General features: G+C 42.0%; 35 non-coding genes across 35 annotated transcripts; all 35 read left to right on the forward strand.

Annotated features, from left to right (window-relative positions):
• The first annotated feature begins 235 nt into the window (after window positions 1-235).
• Trnal-uag (transfer RNA leucine (anticodon UAG)) lies at window positions 236-317 on the forward strand. Its single transcript has one exon. It is a non-coding gene; the product is annotated as a tRNA-Leu (tRNA).
• Window positions 318-674: 357 nt separating this feature from the next.
• On the forward strand, window positions 675-756 carry Trnal-uag (transfer RNA leucine (anticodon UAG)). The gene has a single exon. It is a non-coding gene; the product is annotated as a tRNA-Leu (tRNA).
• A 357-nt stretch (window positions 757-1,113) lies between these two features.
• Trnal-uag (transfer RNA leucine (anticodon UAG)) lies at window positions 1,114-1,195 on the forward strand. The gene has a single exon. It is a non-coding gene; the product is annotated as a tRNA-Leu (tRNA).
• A 357-nt stretch (window positions 1,196-1,552) lies between these two features.
• Window positions 1,553-1,634, forward strand: Trnal-uag (transfer RNA leucine (anticodon UAG)). Its single transcript has one exon. It is a non-coding gene; the product is annotated as a tRNA-Leu (tRNA).
• A 357-nt stretch (window positions 1,635-1,991) lies between these two features.
• Window positions 1,992-2,073, forward strand: Trnal-uag (transfer RNA leucine (anticodon UAG)). Its single transcript has one exon. It is a non-coding gene; the product is annotated as a tRNA-Leu (tRNA).
• Window positions 2,074-3,308: 1,235 nt separating this feature from the next.
• Trnal-uag (transfer RNA leucine (anticodon UAG)) lies at window positions 3,309-3,390 on the forward strand. Its single transcript has one exon. It is a non-coding gene; the product is annotated as a tRNA-Leu (tRNA).
• A 357-nt stretch (window positions 3,391-3,747) lies between these two features.
• Window positions 3,748-3,829, forward strand: Trnal-uag (transfer RNA leucine (anticodon UAG)). The gene has a single exon. It is a non-coding gene; the product is annotated as a tRNA-Leu (tRNA).
• A 357-nt stretch (window positions 3,830-4,186) lies between these two features.
• Window positions 4,187-4,268, forward strand: Trnal-uag (transfer RNA leucine (anticodon UAG)). The gene has a single exon. It is a non-coding gene; the product is annotated as a tRNA-Leu (tRNA).
• Window positions 4,269-4,625: 357 nt separating this feature from the next.
• On the forward strand, window positions 4,626-4,707 carry Trnal-uag (transfer RNA leucine (anticodon UAG)). Its single transcript has one exon. It is a non-coding gene; the product is annotated as a tRNA-Leu (tRNA).
• Window positions 4,708-5,503: 796 nt separating this feature from the next.
• On the forward strand, window positions 5,504-5,585 carry Trnal-uag (transfer RNA leucine (anticodon UAG)). Its single transcript has one exon. It is a non-coding gene; the product is annotated as a tRNA-Leu (tRNA).
• Window positions 5,586-5,942: 357 nt separating this feature from the next.
• Window positions 5,943-6,024, forward strand: Trnal-uag (transfer RNA leucine (anticodon UAG)). Its single transcript has one exon. It is a non-coding gene; the product is annotated as a tRNA-Leu (tRNA).
• A 357-nt stretch (window positions 6,025-6,381) lies between these two features.
• On the forward strand, window positions 6,382-6,463 carry Trnal-uag (transfer RNA leucine (anticodon UAG)). Its single transcript has one exon. It is a non-coding gene; the product is annotated as a tRNA-Leu (tRNA).
• Window positions 6,464-7,259: 796 nt separating this feature from the next.
• On the forward strand, window positions 7,260-7,341 carry Trnal-uag (transfer RNA leucine (anticodon UAG)). Its single transcript has one exon. It is a non-coding gene; the product is annotated as a tRNA-Leu (tRNA).
• A 357-nt stretch (window positions 7,342-7,698) lies between these two features.
• Window positions 7,699-7,780, forward strand: Trnal-uag (transfer RNA leucine (anticodon UAG)). Its single transcript has one exon. It is a non-coding gene; the product is annotated as a tRNA-Leu (tRNA).
• Window positions 7,781-8,576: 796 nt separating this feature from the next.
• Window positions 8,577-8,658, forward strand: Trnal-uag (transfer RNA leucine (anticodon UAG)). The gene has a single exon. It is a non-coding gene; the product is annotated as a tRNA-Leu (tRNA).
• Window positions 8,659-9,454: 796 nt separating this feature from the next.
• On the forward strand, window positions 9,455-9,536 carry Trnal-uag (transfer RNA leucine (anticodon UAG)). The gene has a single exon. It is a non-coding gene; the product is annotated as a tRNA-Leu (tRNA).
• A 357-nt stretch (window positions 9,537-9,893) lies between these two features.
• Trnal-uag (transfer RNA leucine (anticodon UAG)) lies at window positions 9,894-9,975 on the forward strand. The gene has a single exon. It is a non-coding gene; the product is annotated as a tRNA-Leu (tRNA).
• A 796-nt stretch (window positions 9,976-10,771) lies between these two features.
• On the forward strand, window positions 10,772-10,853 carry Trnal-uag (transfer RNA leucine (anticodon UAG)). Its single transcript has one exon. It is a non-coding gene; the product is annotated as a tRNA-Leu (tRNA).
• A 796-nt stretch (window positions 10,854-11,649) lies between these two features.
• Window positions 11,650-11,731, forward strand: Trnal-uag (transfer RNA leucine (anticodon UAG)). Its single transcript has one exon. It is a non-coding gene; the product is annotated as a tRNA-Leu (tRNA).
• Window positions 11,732-12,088: 357 nt separating this feature from the next.
• Trnal-uag (transfer RNA leucine (anticodon UAG)) lies at window positions 12,089-12,170 on the forward strand. Its single transcript has one exon. It is a non-coding gene; the product is annotated as a tRNA-Leu (tRNA).
• Window positions 12,171-12,527: 357 nt separating this feature from the next.
• On the forward strand, window positions 12,528-12,609 carry Trnal-uag (transfer RNA leucine (anticodon UAG)). The gene has a single exon. It is a non-coding gene; the product is annotated as a tRNA-Leu (tRNA).
• Window positions 12,610-12,966: 357 nt separating this feature from the next.
• Trnal-uag (transfer RNA leucine (anticodon UAG)) lies at window positions 12,967-13,048 on the forward strand. Its single transcript has one exon. It is a non-coding gene; the product is annotated as a tRNA-Leu (tRNA).
• A 355-nt stretch (window positions 13,049-13,403) lies between these two features.
• Trnal-uag (transfer RNA leucine (anticodon UAG)) lies at window positions 13,404-13,485 on the forward strand. Its single transcript has one exon. It is a non-coding gene; the product is annotated as a tRNA-Leu (tRNA).
• Window positions 13,486-13,842: 357 nt separating this feature from the next.
• On the forward strand, window positions 13,843-13,924 carry Trnal-uag (transfer RNA leucine (anticodon UAG)). The gene has a single exon. It is a non-coding gene; the product is annotated as a tRNA-Leu (tRNA).
• A 357-nt stretch (window positions 13,925-14,281) lies between these two features.
• Trnal-uag (transfer RNA leucine (anticodon UAG)) lies at window positions 14,282-14,363 on the forward strand. The gene has a single exon. It is a non-coding gene; the product is annotated as a tRNA-Leu (tRNA).
• Window positions 14,364-14,720: 357 nt separating this feature from the next.
• Window positions 14,721-14,802, forward strand: Trnal-uag (transfer RNA leucine (anticodon UAG)). Its single transcript has one exon. It is a non-coding gene; the product is annotated as a tRNA-Leu (tRNA).
• A 355-nt stretch (window positions 14,803-15,157) lies between these two features.
• On the forward strand, window positions 15,158-15,239 carry Trnal-uag (transfer RNA leucine (anticodon UAG)). Its single transcript has one exon. It is a non-coding gene; the product is annotated as a tRNA-Leu (tRNA).
• A 357-nt stretch (window positions 15,240-15,596) lies between these two features.
• Trnal-uag (transfer RNA leucine (anticodon UAG)) lies at window positions 15,597-15,678 on the forward strand. The gene has a single exon. It is a non-coding gene; the product is annotated as a tRNA-Leu (tRNA).
• Window positions 15,679-16,035: 357 nt separating this feature from the next.
• On the forward strand, window positions 16,036-16,117 carry Trnal-uag (transfer RNA leucine (anticodon UAG)). Its single transcript has one exon. It is a non-coding gene; the product is annotated as a tRNA-Leu (tRNA).
• Window positions 16,118-16,474: 357 nt separating this feature from the next.
• On the forward strand, window positions 16,475-16,556 carry Trnal-uag (transfer RNA leucine (anticodon UAG)). The gene has a single exon. It is a non-coding gene; the product is annotated as a tRNA-Leu (tRNA).
• Window positions 16,557-16,911: 355 nt separating this feature from the next.
• On the forward strand, window positions 16,912-16,993 carry Trnal-uag (transfer RNA leucine (anticodon UAG)). Its single transcript has one exon. It is a non-coding gene; the product is annotated as a tRNA-Leu (tRNA).
• Window positions 16,994-17,350: 357 nt separating this feature from the next.
• Trnal-uag (transfer RNA leucine (anticodon UAG)) lies at window positions 17,351-17,432 on the forward strand. The gene has a single exon. It is a non-coding gene; the product is annotated as a tRNA-Leu (tRNA).
• Window positions 17,433-17,789: 357 nt separating this feature from the next.
• Window positions 17,790-17,871, forward strand: Trnal-uag (transfer RNA leucine (anticodon UAG)). The gene has a single exon. It is a non-coding gene; the product is annotated as a tRNA-Leu (tRNA).
• A 357-nt stretch (window positions 17,872-18,228) lies between these two features.
• On the forward strand, window positions 18,229-18,310 carry Trnal-uag (transfer RNA leucine (anticodon UAG)). Its single transcript has one exon. It is a non-coding gene; the product is annotated as a tRNA-Leu (tRNA).
• A 355-nt stretch (window positions 18,311-18,665) lies between these two features.
• Window positions 18,666-18,747, forward strand: Trnal-uag (transfer RNA leucine (anticodon UAG)). Its single transcript has one exon. It is a non-coding gene; the product is annotated as a tRNA-Leu (tRNA).
• Window positions 18,748-18,770: the final 23 nt, after the last annotated feature.

Raw genomic sequence — 18,770 nt, forward strand, 5'->3', positions numbered from 1 at the left:
TCTTTCCAAAGATAGGAATCCTCTTCTCAGTATGGTATGTGCAGTCGTTTCCACTAATGAGAAAGTGTGAACAAGACACTCCAACCAAAGGGCTACATCCACCTAAATAGTTGTACATGAACTGAATGGAAGTCTCATGTGGTATGGAAGAAGAAACCACATACAGTCTTAAAGACGTCATTTTAGGAGTAGTGTGATTATTAGGACACTTGTTTCATAACAGTTTTTGTGTATGGGTAGCGTGGCCGAGTGGTGTAAGGCGCTGGTTTTAGGCACTAGTCTCTTCGGAGGCGTGGGTTCGAATCCCACCGCTGCCATATCATTTTCTTTTGTACTTAAATACTTTGGAAAACAACATGTCTATGATGTGTGTGCGTATGAAACTCACTTTTGTAATAAAGGGAAGCAGGTACTTGAAGTTTGAAGCAGGACTCATGCTTCTTTCCAAAGATAGGAATCCTCTTCTCAGTATGGTATGTGCAGTCGTTTCCACTAATGAGAAAGTGTGAACAAGACACTCCAACCAAAGGGCTACATCCACCTAAATAGCTGTACATGAACTGAATGGAAGTCTCATGTGGTATGGAAGAAGAAACCACATACACTCTTAAAGACGTCATTTTAGGAGTAGTGTGATTATTAGGACACTTGTTTCATAACAGGCTTTGTGTATGGGTAGCGTGGCCGAGTGGTCTAAGGCGCTGGTTTTAGGCACCAGTCTCTTCGGAGGCGTGGGTTCGAATCCCACCGCTGCCATATCATTTTCTTTTGTACTTAAATACTTTGGAAAACAACATGTCTATGATGTATGTGCATATGAAACTCACTTTTGTGATAAAGGGAAGCAGGTACTTGAAGTTTGAAGAAGGACTCATGCTGCTTTCCAAAGATAGGAATCCTCTTCTCAGTATGGTATGTGCAGTCGTTTCCACTAATGAGAAAGTGTGAACAAGACACTCCAACCAAAGGGCTACATCCACCTAAATAGTTGTACATGAACTGAATGGAAGTCTCATGTGGTATGGAAGTAGAAACCACATACAGTCTTAAAGACGTCATTTTAGGAGTAGTGTGATTATTAGGACACTTGTTTCATAACAGGCTTTGTGTATGGGTAGCGTGGCCGAGTGGTCTAAGGCGCTGGTTTTAGGCACCAGTCTCTTCGGAGGCGTGGGTTCGAATCCCACCGCTGCCATATCATTTTCTTTTGTACTTAAAAACTTTGGAAAACAACATGTCTATGATGTCTGTGCATATGAAACTCACTTTTGTGATAAAGGGAAGCAGGTACTTCAAGTTTGAAGCAGGACTCATGCTTCTTTCCAAAGATAGGAATCCTCTTCTCAGTATGGTATGTGCAGTCGTTTCCACTAATGAGAAAGTGTGAACAAGACACTCCAACCAAAGGGCTACATCCACCTAAATAGTTGTACATGAACTGAATGGAAGTCTCATGTGGTATGGAAGTAGAACCCACATACAGTCTTAAAGACGTCATTTTAGGAGTAGTGTGATTATTAGGACACTTGTTTCATAACAGGCTTTGTGTATGGGTAGCGTGGCCGAGTGGTCTAAGGCGCTGGTTTTAGGCACCAGTCTCTTCGGAGGCGTGGGTTCGAATCCCACCGCTGCCATATCGTTTTCTTTTGGACTTAAATACTTTGGAAAACAACATGTCTATGATGTATGTGCATATGAAACTCACTTTTGTGATAAAGGGAAGCAGGTACTTGAAGTTTGAAGAAGGACTCATGCTGCTTTCCAAAGATAGGAATCCTCTTCTCAGTATGGTATGTGCAGTCGTTTCCACTAATGAGAAAGTGTGAACAAGACACTCCAACCAAAGGGCTACATCCACCTAAATAGTTGTACATGAACTGAATGGAAGTCTCATGTGGTATGGAAGAAGAAACCACATACACTCTTAAAGACGTCATTTTAGGAGTAGTGTGATTATTAGGACACTTGTTTCATAACAGTTTTTGTGTATGGGTAGCGTGGCCGAGTGGTCTAAGGCGCTGGTTTTAGGCACCAGTCTCTTCGGAGGCGTGGGTTCGAATCCCACCGCTGCCATATCATTTTCTTTTGTACTTAAATACTTTGGAAAACAACATGTCTATGATGTGTGTGCGTATGAAACTCACTTTTGTGATAAAGGGAAGCAGGTACTTCAAGTTTGAAGCAGGACTCATGCTTCTTTCCAAAGATTGGAATCCTCTTCTCATTATGGTATGTGCAGTCGTTTCCACTAATGAGAAAGTGTGAACAAGACACTCCAACCAAAGGGCTACATCCACCTAAATAGTTGTACATGAACTGAATGGAAGTCTCATGTGGTATGGAAGTAGAACCCACATACAGTCTTAAAGACGTCATTTTAGGAGTAGTGTGATTATTAGGACACTTGTTTCATAACAGGCTTTGTGTATGGGTAGCGTGGCCGAGTGGTCTAAGGCGCTGGTTTTAGGCACCAGTCTCTTCGGATTCGTGGGTTCGAATCCCACCGCTGCCATGTCGTTTTCTTTTGGACTTAAATACTTTGGAAAACAACATGTCTATGATGTATGTGCATATGAAACTCACTTTTGTGATAAAGGGAAGCAGGTACTTGAAGTTTGAAGCAGGACTCATGCTGCTTTCCAAAGATAGGAATCCTCTTCTCAGTATGGTATGTGCAGTCGTTTCCACTAATGAGAAAGTGTGAACAAGACACTCCAACCAAAGGGCTACATCCACCTAAATAGTTGTACATGAACTGAATGGAAGTCTCATGTGGTATGGAAGAAGAAACCACATACACTCTTAAAGACGTCATTTTAGGAGTAGTGTGATTATTAGGACACTTGTTTCATAACAGTTTTTGTGTATGGGTAGCGTGGCCGAGTGGTCTAAGGCGCTGGTTTTAGGCACCAGTCTCTTCGGAGGAGTGGGTTCGAATTCCACCGCTGCCATATCATTTTCTTTTGTACTTAAATACTTTGGAAAACAACATGTCTATGATGTATGTGCATATGAAACTCACTTTTGTGATAAAGGGAAGCAGGTACTTGAAGTTTGAAGCAGGACTCATGCTTCTTTCCAAAGATAGGAATCCTCTTCTCAGTATGGTATGTGCAGTCGTTTCCACTAATGAGAAAGTGTGAACAAGACACTCCAACCAAAGGGCTACATCCACCTAAATAGTTGTACATGAACTGAATGGAAGTCTCATGTGGTGTGGAAGAAGAAACCACATACACTCTTAAAGACGTCATTTTAGGAGTAGTGTGATTATTAGGACACTTGTTTCATAACAGGCTTTGTGTATGGGTAGCGTGGCCGAGTGGTCTAAGGCGCTGGTTTTAGGCACCAGTCTCTTCGGAGGCGTGGGTTCGAATCCCACCGCTACCATATCATTTTCTTTTGTACTTAAAAACTTTGGAAAACAACATGTCTATGATGTATGTGCATATGAAACTCACTTTTGTGATAAAGGGAAGCAGGAACTTGAAGTTTGAAGCAGGACTCATGCTTCTTTCCAAAGATAGGAATCCTCTTCTCAGTATGGTATGTGCAGTCGTTTCCACTAATGAGAAAGTGTGAACAAGACACTCCAACCAAAGGGCTACATCCACTTAAATAGTTGTACATGAACTGAATGGAAGTCTCATGTGGTATGGAAGAAGAAACCACATGCAGTCTTAAAGACGTCATTTTAGGAGTAGTGTGATTATTAGGACACTTGTTTCATAACAGTTTTTGTGTATGGGTAGCGTGGCCGAGTGGTCTAAGGCGCTGGTTTTAGGCACCAGTCTCTTCGGAGGCGTGGGTTCGAATCCCACCGCTGCCATATCATTTTCTTTTGTACTTAAATACTTTGGAAAACAACATGTCTATGATGTGTGTGCGTATGAAACTCACTTTTGTGATAAAGGGAAGCAGGTACTTGAAGTTTGAAGCAGGACTCATGCTTCTTTCCAAAGATTGGAATCCTCTTCTCAGTATGGTATGTGCAGTCGTTTCCACTAATGAGAAAGTGTGAACAAGACACTCCAACCAAAGGGCTACATCCACCTAAATAGTTGTACATGAACTGAATGGAAGTCTCATGTGGTATGGAAGTAGAACCCACAAACAGTCTTAAAGACGTCATTTTAGGAGTAGTGTGATTATTAGGACACTTGTTTCATAACAGGCTTTGTGTATGGGTAGCGTGGCCGAGTGGTCTAAGGCGCTGGTTTTAGGCACCAGTCTCTTCGGAGGCGTGGGTTCGAATCCCACCGCTGCCATATCATTTTCTTTTGTACTTAAATACTTTGGAAAACAACATGTCTATGATGTGTGTGCATATGAAACTCACTTTTGTGATAAAGGGAAGCAGGTACTTGAAGTTTGAAGCAGGACTCATGCTTCTTTCCAAAGATAGGAATCCTCTTCTCAGTATGGTATGTGCAGTCGTTTCCACTAATGAGAAAGTGTGAACAAGACACTCCAACCAAAGGGCTACATCCACCTAAATACTTGTACATGAACTGAATGAAAGTCTCATGTGGTATGGAAGAAGAAACCACATACACTCTTAAAGACGTCATTTTAGGAGTAGTGTGATTATTAGGACACTTGTTTCATAACAGCTTTTGTGTATGGGTAGCGTGGCCGAGTGGTCTAAGGCGCTGGTTTTAGGCACCAGTCTCTTCGGAGGCGTGGGTTCGAATCCCACCGCTGCCATATCATTTTCTTTTGTACTTAAATACTTTGGAAAACAACATGTCTATGATGTGTGTGCGTATGAAACTCACTTTTGTGATAAAGGGAAGCAGGTACTTGAAGTTTGAAGCAGGACTCATGCTTCTTTCCAAAGATAGGAATCCTCTTCTCAGTATGGTATGTGCAGTCGTTTCCACTAATGAGAAAGTGTGAACAAGACACTCCAACCAAAGGGCTACATCCACCTAAATAGTTGTACATGAACTGAATGGAAGTCTCATGTGGTATGGAAGAAGAAACCACATACAGTCTTAAAGACGTCATTTTAGGAGTAGTGTGATTATTAGGACACTTGTTTCATAACAGTTTTTGTGTATGGGTAGCGTGGCCGAGTGGTCTAAGGCGCTGGTTTTAGGCACCAGTCTCTTCGGAGGAGTGGGTTCGAATTCCACCGCTGCCATATCATTTTCTTTTGTACTTAAATACTTTGGAAAACAACATGTCTATGATGTATGTGCATATGAAACTCACTTTTGTGATAAAGGGAAGCAGGTACTTGAAGTTTGAAGCAGGACTCATGCTTCTTTCCAAAGATAGGAATCCTCTTCTCAGTATGGTATGTGCAGTCGTTTCCACTAATGAGAAAGTGTGAACAAGACACTCCAACCAAAGGGCTACATCCACCTAAATAGTTGTACATGAACTGAATGGAAGTCTCATGTGGTGTGGAAGAAGAAACCACATACACTCTTAAAGACGTCATTTTAGGAGTAGTGTGATTATTAGGACACTTGTTTCATAACAGGCTTTGTGTATGGGTAGCGTGGCCGAGTGGTCTAAGGCGCTGGTTTTAGGCACCAGTCTCTTCGGAGGCGTGGGTTCGAATCCCACCGCTACCATATCATTTTCTTTTGTACTTAAAAACTTTGGAAAACAACATGTCTATGATGTATGTGCATATGAAACTCACTTTTGTGATAAAGGGAAGCAGGAACTTCAAGTTTGAAGCAGGACTCATGCTTCTTTCCAAAGATAGGAATCCTCTTCTCAGTATGGTATGTGCAGTCGTTTCCACTAATGAGAAAGTGTGAACAAGACACTCCAACCAAAGGGCTACATCCACTTAAATAGTTGTACATGAACTGAATGGAAGTCTCATGTGGTATGGAAGAAGAAACCACATACAGTCTTAAAGACGTCATTTTAGGAGTAGTGTGATTATTAGGACACTTGTTTCATAACAGTTTTTGTGTATGGGTAGCGTGGCCGAGTGGTCTAAGGCGCTGGTTTTAGGCACCAGTCTCTTCGGAGGCGTGGGTTCGAATCCCACCGCTGCCATATCATTTTCTTTTGTACTTAAATACTTTGGAAAACAACATGTCTATGATGTGTGTGCGTATGAAACTCACTTTTGTGATAAAGGGAAGCAGGTACTTGAAGTTTGAAGCAGGACTCATGCTTCTTTCCAAAGATTGGAATCCTCTTCTCAGTATGGTATGTGCAGTCGTTTCCACTAATGAGAAAGTGTGAACAAGACACTCCAACCAAAGGGCTACATCCACCTAAATAGTTGTACATGAACTGAATGGAAGTCTCATGTGGTATGGAAGTAGAACCCACAAACAGTCTTAAAGACGTCATTTTAGGAGTAGTGTGATTATTAGGACACTTGTTTCATAACAGGCTTTGTGTATGGGTAGCGTGGCCGAGTGGTCTAAGGCGCTGGTTTTAGGCACCAGTCTCTTCGGAGGCGTGGGTTCGAATCCCACCGCTGCCATATCATTTTCTTTTGTACTTAAATACTTTGGAAAACAACATGTCTATGATGTGTGTGCATATGAAACTCACTTTTGTGATAAAGGGAAGCAGGTACTTGAAGTTTGAAGCAGGACTCATGCTTCTTTCCAAAGATAGGAATCCTCTTCTCAGTATGGTATGTGCAGTCGTTTCCACTAATGAGAAAGTGTGAACAAGACACTCCAACCAAAGGGCTACATCCACCTAAATAGTTGTACATGAACTGAATGGAAGTCTCATGTGGTATGGAAGAAGAAACCACATACAGTCTTAAAGACGTCATTTTAGGAGTAGTGTGATTATTAGGACACTTGTTTCATAACAGTTTTTGTGTATGGGTAGCGTGGCCGAGTGGTCTAAGGCGCTGGTTTTAGGCACCAGTCTCTTCGGAGGCGTGGGTTCGAATTCCACCGCTGCCATATCATTTTCTTTTGTACTTAAATACTTTGGAAAACAACATGTCTATGATGTATGTGCATATGAAACTCACTTTTGTGATAAAGGGAAGCAGGTACTTGAAGTTTGAAGCAGGACTCATGCTTCTTTCCAAAGATAGGAATCCTCTTCTCAGTATGGTATGTGCAGTCGTTTCCACTAATGAGAAAGTGTGAACAAGACACTCCAACCAAAGGGCTACATCCACCTAAATAGTTGTACATGAACTGAATGGAAGTCTCATGTGGTGTGGAAGAAGAAACCACATACACTCTTAAAGACGTCATTTTAGGAGTAGTGTGATTATTAGGACACTTGTTTCATAACAGGCTTTGTGTATGGGTAGCGTGGCCGAGTGGTCTAAGGCGCTGGTTTTAGGCACCAGTCTCTTCGGAGGCGTGGGTTCGAATCCCACCGCTACCATATCATTTTCTTTTGTACTTAAAAACTTTGGAAAACAACATGTCTATGATGTATGTGCATATGAAACTCACTTTTGTGATAAAGGGAAGCAGGAACTTCAAGTTTGAAGCAGGACTCATGCTTCTTTCCAAAGATAGGAATCCTCTTCTCAGTATGGTATGTGCAGTCGTTTCCACTAATGAGAAAGTGTGAACAAGACACTCCAACCAAAGGGCTACATCCACCTAAATAGTTGTACATGAACTGAATGGAAGTCTCATGTGGTATGGAAGAAGAAACCACATACAGTCTTAAAGACGTCATTTTAGGAGTAGTGTGATTATTAGGACACTTGTTTCATAACAGTTTTTGTGTATGGGTAGCGTGGCCGAGTGGTCTAAGGCGCTGGTTTTAGGCACCAGTCTCTTCGGAGGCGTGGGTTCGAATCCCACCGCTGCCATATCATTTTCTTTTGTACTTAAATACTTTGGAAAACAACATGTCTATGATGTGTGTGCGTATGAAACTCACTTTTGTGATAAAGGGAAGCAGGTACTTGAAGTTTGAAGCAGGACTCATGCTTCTTTCCAAAGATTGGAATCCTCTTCTCAGTATGGTATGTGCAGTCGTTTCCACTAATGAGAAAGTGTGAACAAGACACTCCAACCAAAGGGCTACATCCACCTAAATAGTTGTACATGAACTGAATGGAAGTCTCATGTGGTATGGAAGTAGAACCCACATACAGTCTTAAAGACGTCATTTTAGGAGTAGTGTGATTATTAGGACACTTGTTTCATAACAGGCTTTGTGTATGGGTAGCGTGGCCGAGTGGTCTAAGGCGCTGGTTTTAGGCACCAGTCTCTTCGGATTCGTGGGTTCGAATCCCACTGCTGCCATATCGTTTTCTTTTGGACTTAAATACTTTGGAAAACAACATGTCTATGATGTATGTGCATATGAAACTCACTTTTGTGATAAAGGGAAGCAGGTACTTGAAGTTTGAAGAAGGACTCATGCTGCTTTCCAAAGATAGGAATCCTCTTCTCAGTATGGTATGTGCAGTCTTTTCCACTAATGAGAAAGTGTGAACAAGACACTCCAACCAAAGGGCTACATCCACCTAAATACTTGTACATGAACTGAATGAAAGTCTCATGTGGTATGGAAGAAGAAACCACATACACTCTTAAAGACGTCATTTTAGGAGTAGTGTGATTATTAGGACACTTGTTTCATAACAGTTTCTGTGTATGGGTAGCGTGGCCGAGTGGTCTAAGGCGCTGGTTTTAGGCACCAGTCTCTTCGGAGGCGTGGGTTCGAATCCCACCGCTGCCATATCATTTTCTTTTGTACTTAAATACTTTGGAAAACAACATGTCTATGATGTGTGTGCATATGAAACTCACTTTTGTGATAAAGGGAAGCAGGTACTTGAAGTTTGAAGCAGGACTCATGCTTCTTTCCAAAGATAGGAATCCTCTTCTCAGTATGGTATGTGCAGTCGTTTCCACTAATGAGAAAGTGTGAACAAGACACTCCAACCAAAGGGCTACATCCACCTAAATAGTTGTACATGAACTGAATGGAAGTCTCATGTGGTATGGAAGAAGAAACCACATACAGTCTTAAAGACGTCATTTTAGGAGTAGTGTGATTATTAGGACACTTGTTTCATAACAGTTTTTGTGTATGGGTAGCGTGGCCGAGTGGTCTAAGGCGCTGGTTTTAGGCACCAGTCTCTTCGGAGGCGTGGGTTCGAATTCCACCGCTGCCATATCATTTTCTTTTGTACTTAAATACTTTGGAAAACAACATGTCTATGATGTATGTGCATATGAAACTCACTTTTGTGATAAAGGGAAGCAGGTACTTGAAGTTTGAAGCAGGACTCATGCTTCTTTCCAAAGATAGGAATCCTCTTCTCAGTATGGTATGTGCAGTCGTTTCCACTAATGAGAAAGTGTGAACAAGACACTCCAACCAAAGGGCTACATCCACCTAAATAGTTGTACATGAACTGAATGGAAGTCTCATGTGGTGTGGAAGAAGAAACCACATACACTCTTAAAGACGTCATTTTAGGAGTAGTGTGATTATTAGGACACTTGTTTCATAACAGGCTTTGTGTATGGGTAGCGTGGCCGAGTGGTCTAAGGCGCTGGTTTTAGGCACCAGTCTCTTCGGAGGCGTGGGTTCGAATCCCACCGCTACCATATCATTTTCTTTTGTACTTAAAAACTTTGGAAAACAACATGTCTATGATGTATGTGCATATGAAACTCACTTTTGTGATAAAGGGAAGCAGGAACTTCAAGTTTGAAGCAGGACTCATGCTTCTTTCCAAAGATAGGAATCCTCTTCTCAGTATGGTATGTGCAGTCGTTTCCACTAATGAGAAAGTGTGAACAAGACACTCCAACCAAAGGGCTACATCCACCTAAATAGTTGTACATGAACTGAATGGAAGTCTCATGTGGTATGGAAGAAGAAACCACATACAGTCTTAAAGACGTCATTTTAGGAGTAGTGTGATTATTAGGACACTTGTTTCATAACAGTTTTTGTGTATGGGTAGCGTGGCCGAGTGGTCTAAGGCGCTGGTTTTAGGCACCAGTCTCTTCGGAGGCGTGGGTTCGAATCCCACCGCTGCCATATCATTTTCTTTTGTACTTAAATACTTTGGAAAACAACATGTCTATGATGTGTGTGCGTATGAAACTCACTTTTGTGATAAAGGGAAGCAGGTACTTGAAGTTTGAAGCAGGACTCATGCTTCTTTCCTAAGATTGGAATCCTCTTCTCAGTATGGTATGTGCAGTCGTTTCCACTAATGAGAAAGTGTGAACAAGACACTCCAACCAAAGGGCTACATCCACCTAAATAGTTGTACATGAACTGAATGGAAGTCTCATGTGGTATGGAAGTAGAACCCACATACAGTCTTAAAGACGTCATTTTAGGAGTAGTGTGATTATTAGGACACTTGTTTCATAACAGGCTTTGTGTATGGGTAGCGTGGCCGAGTGGTCTAAGGCGCTGGTTTTAGGCACCAGTCTCTTCGGATTCGTGGGTTCGAATCCCACTGCTGCCATATCGTTTTCTTTTGGACTTAAATACTTTGGAAAACAACATGTCTATGATGTATGTGCATATGAAACTCACTTTTGTGATAAAGGGAAGCAGGTACTTGAAGTTTGAAGAAGGACTCATGCTGCTTTCCAAAGATAGGAATCCTCTTCTCAGTATGGTATGTGCAGTCTTTTCCACTAATGAGAAAGTGTGAACAAGACACTCCAACCAAAGGGCTACATCCACCTAAATACTTGTACATGAACTGAATGAAAGTCTCATGTGGTATGGAAGAAGAAACCACATACACTCTTAAAGACGTCATTTTAGGAGTAGTGTGATTATTAGGACACTTGTTTCATAACAGCTTTTGTGTATGGGTAGCGTGGCCGAGTGGTCTAAGGCGCTGGTTTTAGGCACCAGTCTCTTCGGAGGCGTGGGTTCGAATCCCACCGCTGCCATATCATTTTCTTTTGTACTTAAATACTTTGGAAAACAACATGTCTATGATGTGTGTGCGTATGAAACTCACTTTTGTGATAAAGGGAAGCAGGTACTTGAAGTTTGAAGCAGGACTCATGCTGCTTTCCAAAGATTGGAATCCTCTTCTCAGTATGGTATGTGCAGTCGTTTCCACTAATGAGAAAGTGTGAACAAGACACTCCAACCAAAGGGCTACATCCACCTAAATAGTTGTACATGAACTGAATGGAAGTCTCATGTGGTATGGAAGAAGAAACCACATACAGTCTTAAAGACGTCATTTTAGGAGTAGTGTGATTATTAGGACACTTGTTTCATAACAGTTTTTGTGTATGGGTAGCGTGGCCGAGTGGTCTAAGGCGCTGGTTTTAGGCACCAGTCTCTTCGGAGGAGTGGGTTCGAATTCCACCGCTGCCATATCATTTTCTTTTGTACTTAAATACTTTGGAAAACAACATGTCTATGATGTATGTGCATATGAAACTCACTTTTGTGATAAAGGGAAGCAGGTACTTCAAGTTTGAAGCAGGACTCATGCTGCTTTCCAAAGATAGGAATCCTCTTCTCAGTATGGTATGTGCAGTCGTTTCCACTAATGAGAAAGTGTGAACAAGACACTCCAACCAAAGGGCTACATCCACCTAAATAGTTGTACATGAACTGAATGGAAGTCTCATGTGGTGTGGAAGAAGAAACCACATACACTCTTAAAGACGTCATTTTAGGAGTAGTGTGATTATTAGGACACTTGTTTCATAACAGCCTTTGTGTATGGGTAGCGTGGCCGAGTGGTCTAAGGCGCTGGTTTTAGGCACCAGTCTCTTCGGAGGCGTGGGTTCGAATCCCACCGCTGCCATATCATTTTCTTTTGTACTTAAATACTTTGGAAAACAACATGTCTATGATGTATGTGCATATGAAACTCACTTTTGTGATAAAGGGAAGCAGGTACTTCAAGTTTGAAGCAGGACTCATGCTGCTTTCCAAAGATAGGAATCCTGTTCTCAGTATGGTATGTGCAGTCGTTTCCACTAATGAGAAAGTGTGAACAAGACACTCCAACCAAAGGGCTACATCCACCTAAATAGTTGTACATGAACTGAATGGAAGTCTCATGTGGTATGGAAGAAGAAACCACATACACTCTTAAAGACGTCATTTTAGGAGTAGTGTGATTATTAGGACACTTGTTTCATAACAGCCTTTGTGTATGGGTAGCGTGGCCGAATGGTCTAAGGCGCTGGTTTTAGGCACCAGTCTCTTCGGAGGCGTGGGTTCGAATCCCACCGCTGCCATATCATTTCCTTTTGTACTTAAATACTTTGGAAAACAACATGTCTATGATGTATGTGCATATGAAACTCACTTTTGTGATAAAGGGAAGCAGGTACTTCAAGTTTGAAGCAGGACTCATGCTTCTTTCCAAAGATAGGAATCCTCTTCTCAGTATGGTATGTGCAGTCGTTTCCACTAATGAGAAAGTGTGAACAAGACACTCCAACCAAAGGGCTACATCCACCTAAATAGTTGTACATGAACTGAATGGAAGTCTCATGTGGTATGGAAGAAGAAACCACATACAGTCTTAAAGACGTCATTTTAGGAGTAGTGTGATTATTAGGACACTTGTTTCATAACAGCCTTTGTGTATGGGTAGCGTGGCCGAATGGTCTAAGGCGCTGGTTTTAGGCACCAGTCTCTTCGGAGGCGTGGGTTCGAATCCCACCGCTGCCATATCATTTTCTTTTGTACTTAAATACTTTGGAAAACAACATGTCTATGATGTCTGTGCATATGAAACTCACTTTTGTGATAAAGGGAAGCAGGTACTTCAAGTTTGAAGCAGGACTCATGCTTCTTTCCAAAGATAGGAATCCTCTTCTCAGTATGGTATGTGCAGTCGTTTCCACTAATGAGAAAGTGTGAACAAGACACTCCAACCAAAGGGCTACATCCACCTAAATAGTTGTACATGAACTGAATGGAAGTCTCATGTGGTATGGAAGAAGAAACCACATACACTCTCAAAGACGTCATTTTAGGAGTAGTGTGATTATTAGGACACTTGTTTCATAACAGCCTTTGTGTATGGGTAGCGTGGCCGAGTGGTCTAAGGCGCTGGTTTTAGGCACCAGTCTCTTCGGAGGCGTGGGTTCGAATCCCACCGCTGCCATATCATTTCCTTTTGTACTTAAATACTTTGGAAAACAACATGTCTATGATGTATGTGCATATGAAACTCACTTTTGTGATAAAGGGAAGCAGGTACTTGAAGTTTGAAGCAGGACTCATGCTGCTTTCCAAAGATAGGAATCCTCTTCTCAGTATGGTATGTGCAGTCGTTTCCACTAAAGAGAAAGTGTGAACAAGACACTCCAACCAAAGGGCTACATCCACCTAAATAGTTGTACATGAACTGAATGGCAGTCTCATGTGGTATGGAAGAAGAAACCACATACTCTTAAAGACGTCATTTTAGGAGTAGTGTGATTATTAGGACACTTGTTTCATAACAGCCTTTGTGTATGGGTAGCGTGGCCGAGTGGTCTAAGGCGCTGGTTTTAGGCACCAGTCTCTTCGGAGGCGTGGGTTCGAATCCCACTGCTGCCATATCATTTTCTTTTGTACTTAAATACTTTGGAAAACAACATGTCTATGATGTCTGTGCATATGAAACTCACTTTTGTGATAAAGGGAAGCAGGTACTTCAAGTTTGAAGCAGGACTCATGCTGCTTTCCAAAGATAGGAATCCTGTTCTCAGTATGGTATGTGCAGTCGTTTCCACTAATGAGAAAGTGTGAACAAGACACTCCAACCAAAGGGCTACATCCACCTAAATAGTTGTACATGAACTGAATGGAAGTCTCATGTGGTATGGAAGAAGAAACCACATACACTCTTAAAGACGTCATTTTAGGAGTAGTGTGATTATTAGGACACTTGTTTCATAACAGCCTTTGTGTATGGGTAGCGTGGCCGAATGGTCTAAGGCGCTGGTTTTAGGCACCAGTCTCTTCGGAGGCGTGGGTTCGAATCCCACCGCTGCCATATCATTTCCTTTTGTACTTAAATACTTTGGAAAACAACATGTCTATGATGTATGTGCATATGAAACTCACTTTTGTGATAAAGGGAAGCAGGTACTTCAAGTTTGAAGCAGGACTCATGCTTCTTTCCAAAGATAGGAATCCTCTTCTCAGTATGGTATGTGCAGTCGTTTCCACTAATGAGAAAGTGTGAACAAGACACTCCAACCAAAGGGCTACATCCACCTAAATAGTTGTACATGAACTGAATGGAAGTCTCATGTGGTATGGAAGAAGAAACCACATACAGTCTTAAAGACGTCATTTTAGGAGTAGTGTGATTATTAGGACACTTGTTTCATAACAGCCTTTGTGTATGGGTAGCGTGGCCGAATGGTCTAAGGCGCTGGTTTTAGGCACCAGTCTCTTCGGAGGCGTGGGTTCGAATCCCACCGCTGCCATATCATTTTCTTTTGTACTTAAATACTTTGGAAAACAACATGTCTATGATGTCTGTGCATATGAAACTCACTTTTGTGATAAAGGGAAGCAGGTACTTCAAGTTTGAAGCAGGACTCATGCTTCTTTCCAAAGATAGGAATCCTCTTCTCAGTATGGTATGTGCAGTCGTTTCCACTAATGAGAAAGTGTGAACAAGACACTCCAACCAAAGGGCTACATCAACCTAAATAGTTGTACATGAACTGAATGGAAGTCTCATGTGGTATGGAAGAAGAAACCACATACACTCTTAAAGACGTCATTTTAGGAGTAGTGTGATTATTAGGACACTTGTTTCATAACAGCCTTTGTGTATGGGTAGCGTGGCCGAGTGGTCTAAGGCGCTGGTTTTAGGCACCAGTCTCTTCGGAGGCGTGGGTTCGAATCCCACCGCTGCCATATCATTTCCTTTTGTACTTAAATACTTTGGAAAACAACATGTCTATGATGTATGTGCATATGAAACTCACTTTTGTGATAAAGGGAAGCAGGTACTTGAAGTTTGTAGCAGGACTCATGCTTCTTTCCAAAGATAGGAATCCTCTTCTCAGTATGGTATGTGCAGTCGTTTCCACTAAAGAGAAAGTGTGAACAAGACACTCCAACCAAAGGGCTACATCCACCTAAATAGTTGTACATGAACTGAATGGCAGTCTCATGTGGTATGGAAGAAGAAACCACATACTCTTAAAGACGTCATTTTAGGAGTAGTGTGATTATTAGGACACTTGTTTCATAACAGCCTTTGTGTATGGGTAGCGTGGCCGAGTGGTCTAAGGCGCTGGTTTTAGGCACCAGTCTCTTCGGAGGCGTGGGTTCGAATCCCACTGCTGCCATATCATTTTCTTTTGTACTTAAATACTTTGGAAAACAACATGTCTGTGATGTCTGTGCATATGAAACTCACTTTTGTGATAAAGGGAAGCAGGTACTTGAAGTTTGAAGCAGGACTCATGCTGCTTTCCAAAGATAGGAATCCTGTTCTCAGTATGGTATGTGCAGTCGTTTCCACTAATGAGAAAGTGTGAACAAGACACTCCAACCAAAGGGCTACATCCACCTAAATAGTTGTACATGAACTGAATGGAAGTCTCATGTGGTATGGAAGAAGAAACCACATACACTCTTAAAGACGTCATTTTAGGAGTAGTGTGATTATTAGGACACTTGTTTCATAACAGCCTTTGTGTATGGGTAGCGTGGCCGAATGGTCTAAGGCGCTGGTTTTAGGCACCAGTCTCTTCGGAGGCGTGGGTTCGAATCCCACCGCTGCCATATCATTTCCTTTTGTACTTAAATACTTTGGAAAACAACATGTCTATGATGTATGTGCATATGAAACTCACTTTTGTGATAAAGGGAAGCAGGTACTTCAAGTTTGAAGCAGGACTCATGCTTCTTTCCAAAGATAGGAATCCTCTTCTCAGTATGGTATGTGCAGTCGTTTCCACTAATGAGAAAGTGTGAACAAGACACTCCAACCAAAGGGCTACATCCACCTAAATAGTTGTACATGAACTGAATGGAAGTCTCATGTGGTATGGAAGAAGAAACCACATACAGTCTTAAAGACGTCATTTTAGGAGTAGTGTGATTATTAGGACACTTGTTTCATAACAGCCTTTGTGTATGGGTAGCGTGGCCGAATGGTCTAAGGCGCTGGTTTTAGGCACCAGTCTCTTCGGAGGCGTGGGTTCGAATCCCACCGCTGCCATATCATTTTCTTTTGTACTTAAATACTTTGGAAAACAACATGTCTATGATGTCTGTGCATATGAAACTCACTTTTGTGATAAAGGGAAGCAGGTACTTCAAGTTTGAAGCAGGACTCATGCTTCTTTCCAAAGATAGGAATCCTCTTCTCAGTATGGTATGTGCAGTCGTTTCCACTAATGAGAAAGTGTGAACAAGACACTCCAACCAAAGGGCTACATCAACCTAAATAGTTGTACATGAACTGAATGGAAGTCTCATGTGGTATGGAAGAAGAAACCACATACACTCTTAAAGACGTCATTTTAGGAGTAGTGTGATTATTAGGACACTTGTTTCATAACAGCCTTTGTGTATGGGTAGCGTGGCCGAGTGGTCTAAGGCGCTGGTTTTAGGCACCAGTCTCTTCGGAGGCGTGGGTTCGAATCCCACCGCTGCCATATCATTTCCTTTTGTACTTAAATACTTTGGAAAACAACATGTCTATGATGTATGTGCATATGAAACTCACTTTTGTGATAAAGGGAAGCAGGTACTTGAAGTTTGTAGCAGGACTCATGCTTCTTTCCAAAGATAGGAATCCTCTTCTCAGTATGGTATGTGCAGTCGTTTCCACTAAAGAGAAAGTGTGAACAAGACACTCCAACCAAAGGGCTACATCCACCTAAATAGTTGTACATGAACTGAATGGCAGTCTCATGTGGTATGGAAGAAGAAACCACATACTCTTAAAGACGTCATTTTAGGAGTAGTGTGATTATTAGGACACTTGTTTCATAACAGCCTTTGTGTATGGGTAGCGTGGCCGAGTGGTCTAAGGCGCTGGTTTTAGGCACCAGTCTCTTCGGAGGCGTGGGTTCGAATCCCACTGCTGCCATATCATTTTCTTTTGTACTTAAATACTTTGGAAAACAACATGTCTGTGATGTCTGTGCATATGAAACTCACTTTTGTGATAAAGGGAAGCAGGTACTTGAAGTTTGAAGCAGGACTCATGCTGCTTTCCAAAGATAGGAATCCTCTTCTCAGTATGGTATGTGCAGTCGTTTCCACTAATGAGAAAGTGTGAACAAGACACTCCAACCAAAGGGCTACATCCACCTAAATAGTTGTACATGAACTGAATGGAAGTCTCATGTGGTATGGAAGAAGAAACCACATACACTCTTAAAGACGTCATTTTAGGAGTAGTGTGATTATTAGGACACTTGTTTCATAAGAGCCTTTGTGTATGGGTAGCGTGGCCGAATGGTCTAAGGCGCTGGTTTTAGGCACCAGTCTCTTCGGAGGCGTGGGTTCGAATCCCACCGCTGCCATATCATTTCCTTTTGTACTTAAATACTTTGGAAAACAACATGTCTATGATGTATGTGCATATGAAACTCACTTTTGTGATAAAGGGAAGCAGGTACTTCAAGTTTGAAGCAGGACTCATGCTTCTTTCCAAAGATAGGAATCCTCTTCTCAGTATGGTATGTGCAGTCGTTTCCACTAATGAGAAAGTGTGAACAAGACACTCCAACCAAAGGGCTACATCCACCTAAATAGTTGTACATGAACTGAATGGAAGTCTCATGTGGTATGGAAGAAGAAACCACATACAGTCTTAAAGACGTCATTTTAGGAGTAGTGTGATTATTAGGACACTTGTTTCATAACAGCCTTTGTGTATGGGTAGCGTGGCCGAATGGTCTAAGGCGCTGGTTTTAGGCACCAGTCTCTTCGGAGGCGTGGGTTCGAATCCCACCGCTGCCATATCATTTTCTTTTGTACTTAAATACTTTGGAAAACAACATGTCTATGATGTCTGTGCATATGAAACTCACTTTTGTGATAAAGGGAAGCAGGTACTTCAAGTTTGAAGCAGGACTCATGCTTCTTTCCAAAGATAGGAATCCTCTTCTCAGTATGGTATGTGCAGTCGTTTCCACTAATGAGAAAGTGTGAACAAGACACTCCAACCAAAGGGCTACATCAACCTAAATAGTTGTACATGAACTGAATGGAAGTCTCATGTGGTATGGAAGAAGAAACCACATACACTCTTAAAGACGTCATTTTAGGAGTAGTGTGATTATTAGGACACTTGTTTCATAACAGCCTTTGTGTATGGGTAGCGTGGCCGAGTGGTCTAAGGCGCTGGTTTTAGGCACCAGTCTCTTCGGAGGCGTGGGTTCGAATCCCACCGCTGCCATATCATTTCCTTTTGTACTTAAATACTTTGGAAAACAACATGTCTATGATGTATGTGCATATGAAACTCACTTTTGTGATAAAGGGAAGCAGGTACTTGAAGTTTGAAGCAGGACTCATGCTGCTTTCCAAAGATAGGAATCCTCTTCTCAGTATGGTATGTGCAGTCGTTTCCACTAAAGAGAAAGTGTGAACAAGACACTCCAACCAAAGGGCTACATCCACCTAAATAGTTGTACATGAACTGAATGGCAGTCTCATGTGGTATGGAAGAAGAAACCACATACTCTTAAAGACGTCATTTTAGGAGTAGTGTGATTATTAGGACACTTGTTTCATAAGAGCCTTTGTGTATGGGTAGCGTGGCCGAATGGTCTAAGGCGCTGGTTTTAGGCACCAGTCTCTTCGGAGGCGTGGGTTCGAATCCCACCGCTGCCATATCATTTCCTTTTGTACTTAAA

Source organism: Haliotis asinina, chromosome 1 (genome assembly GCF_037392515.1).
Source record: "Haliotis asinina isolate JCU_RB_2024 chromosome 1, JCU_Hal_asi_v2, whole genome shotgun sequence".
NCBI lineage: Eukaryota > Metazoa > Mollusca > Gastropoda > Lepetellida > Haliotidae > Haliotis > Haliotis asinina.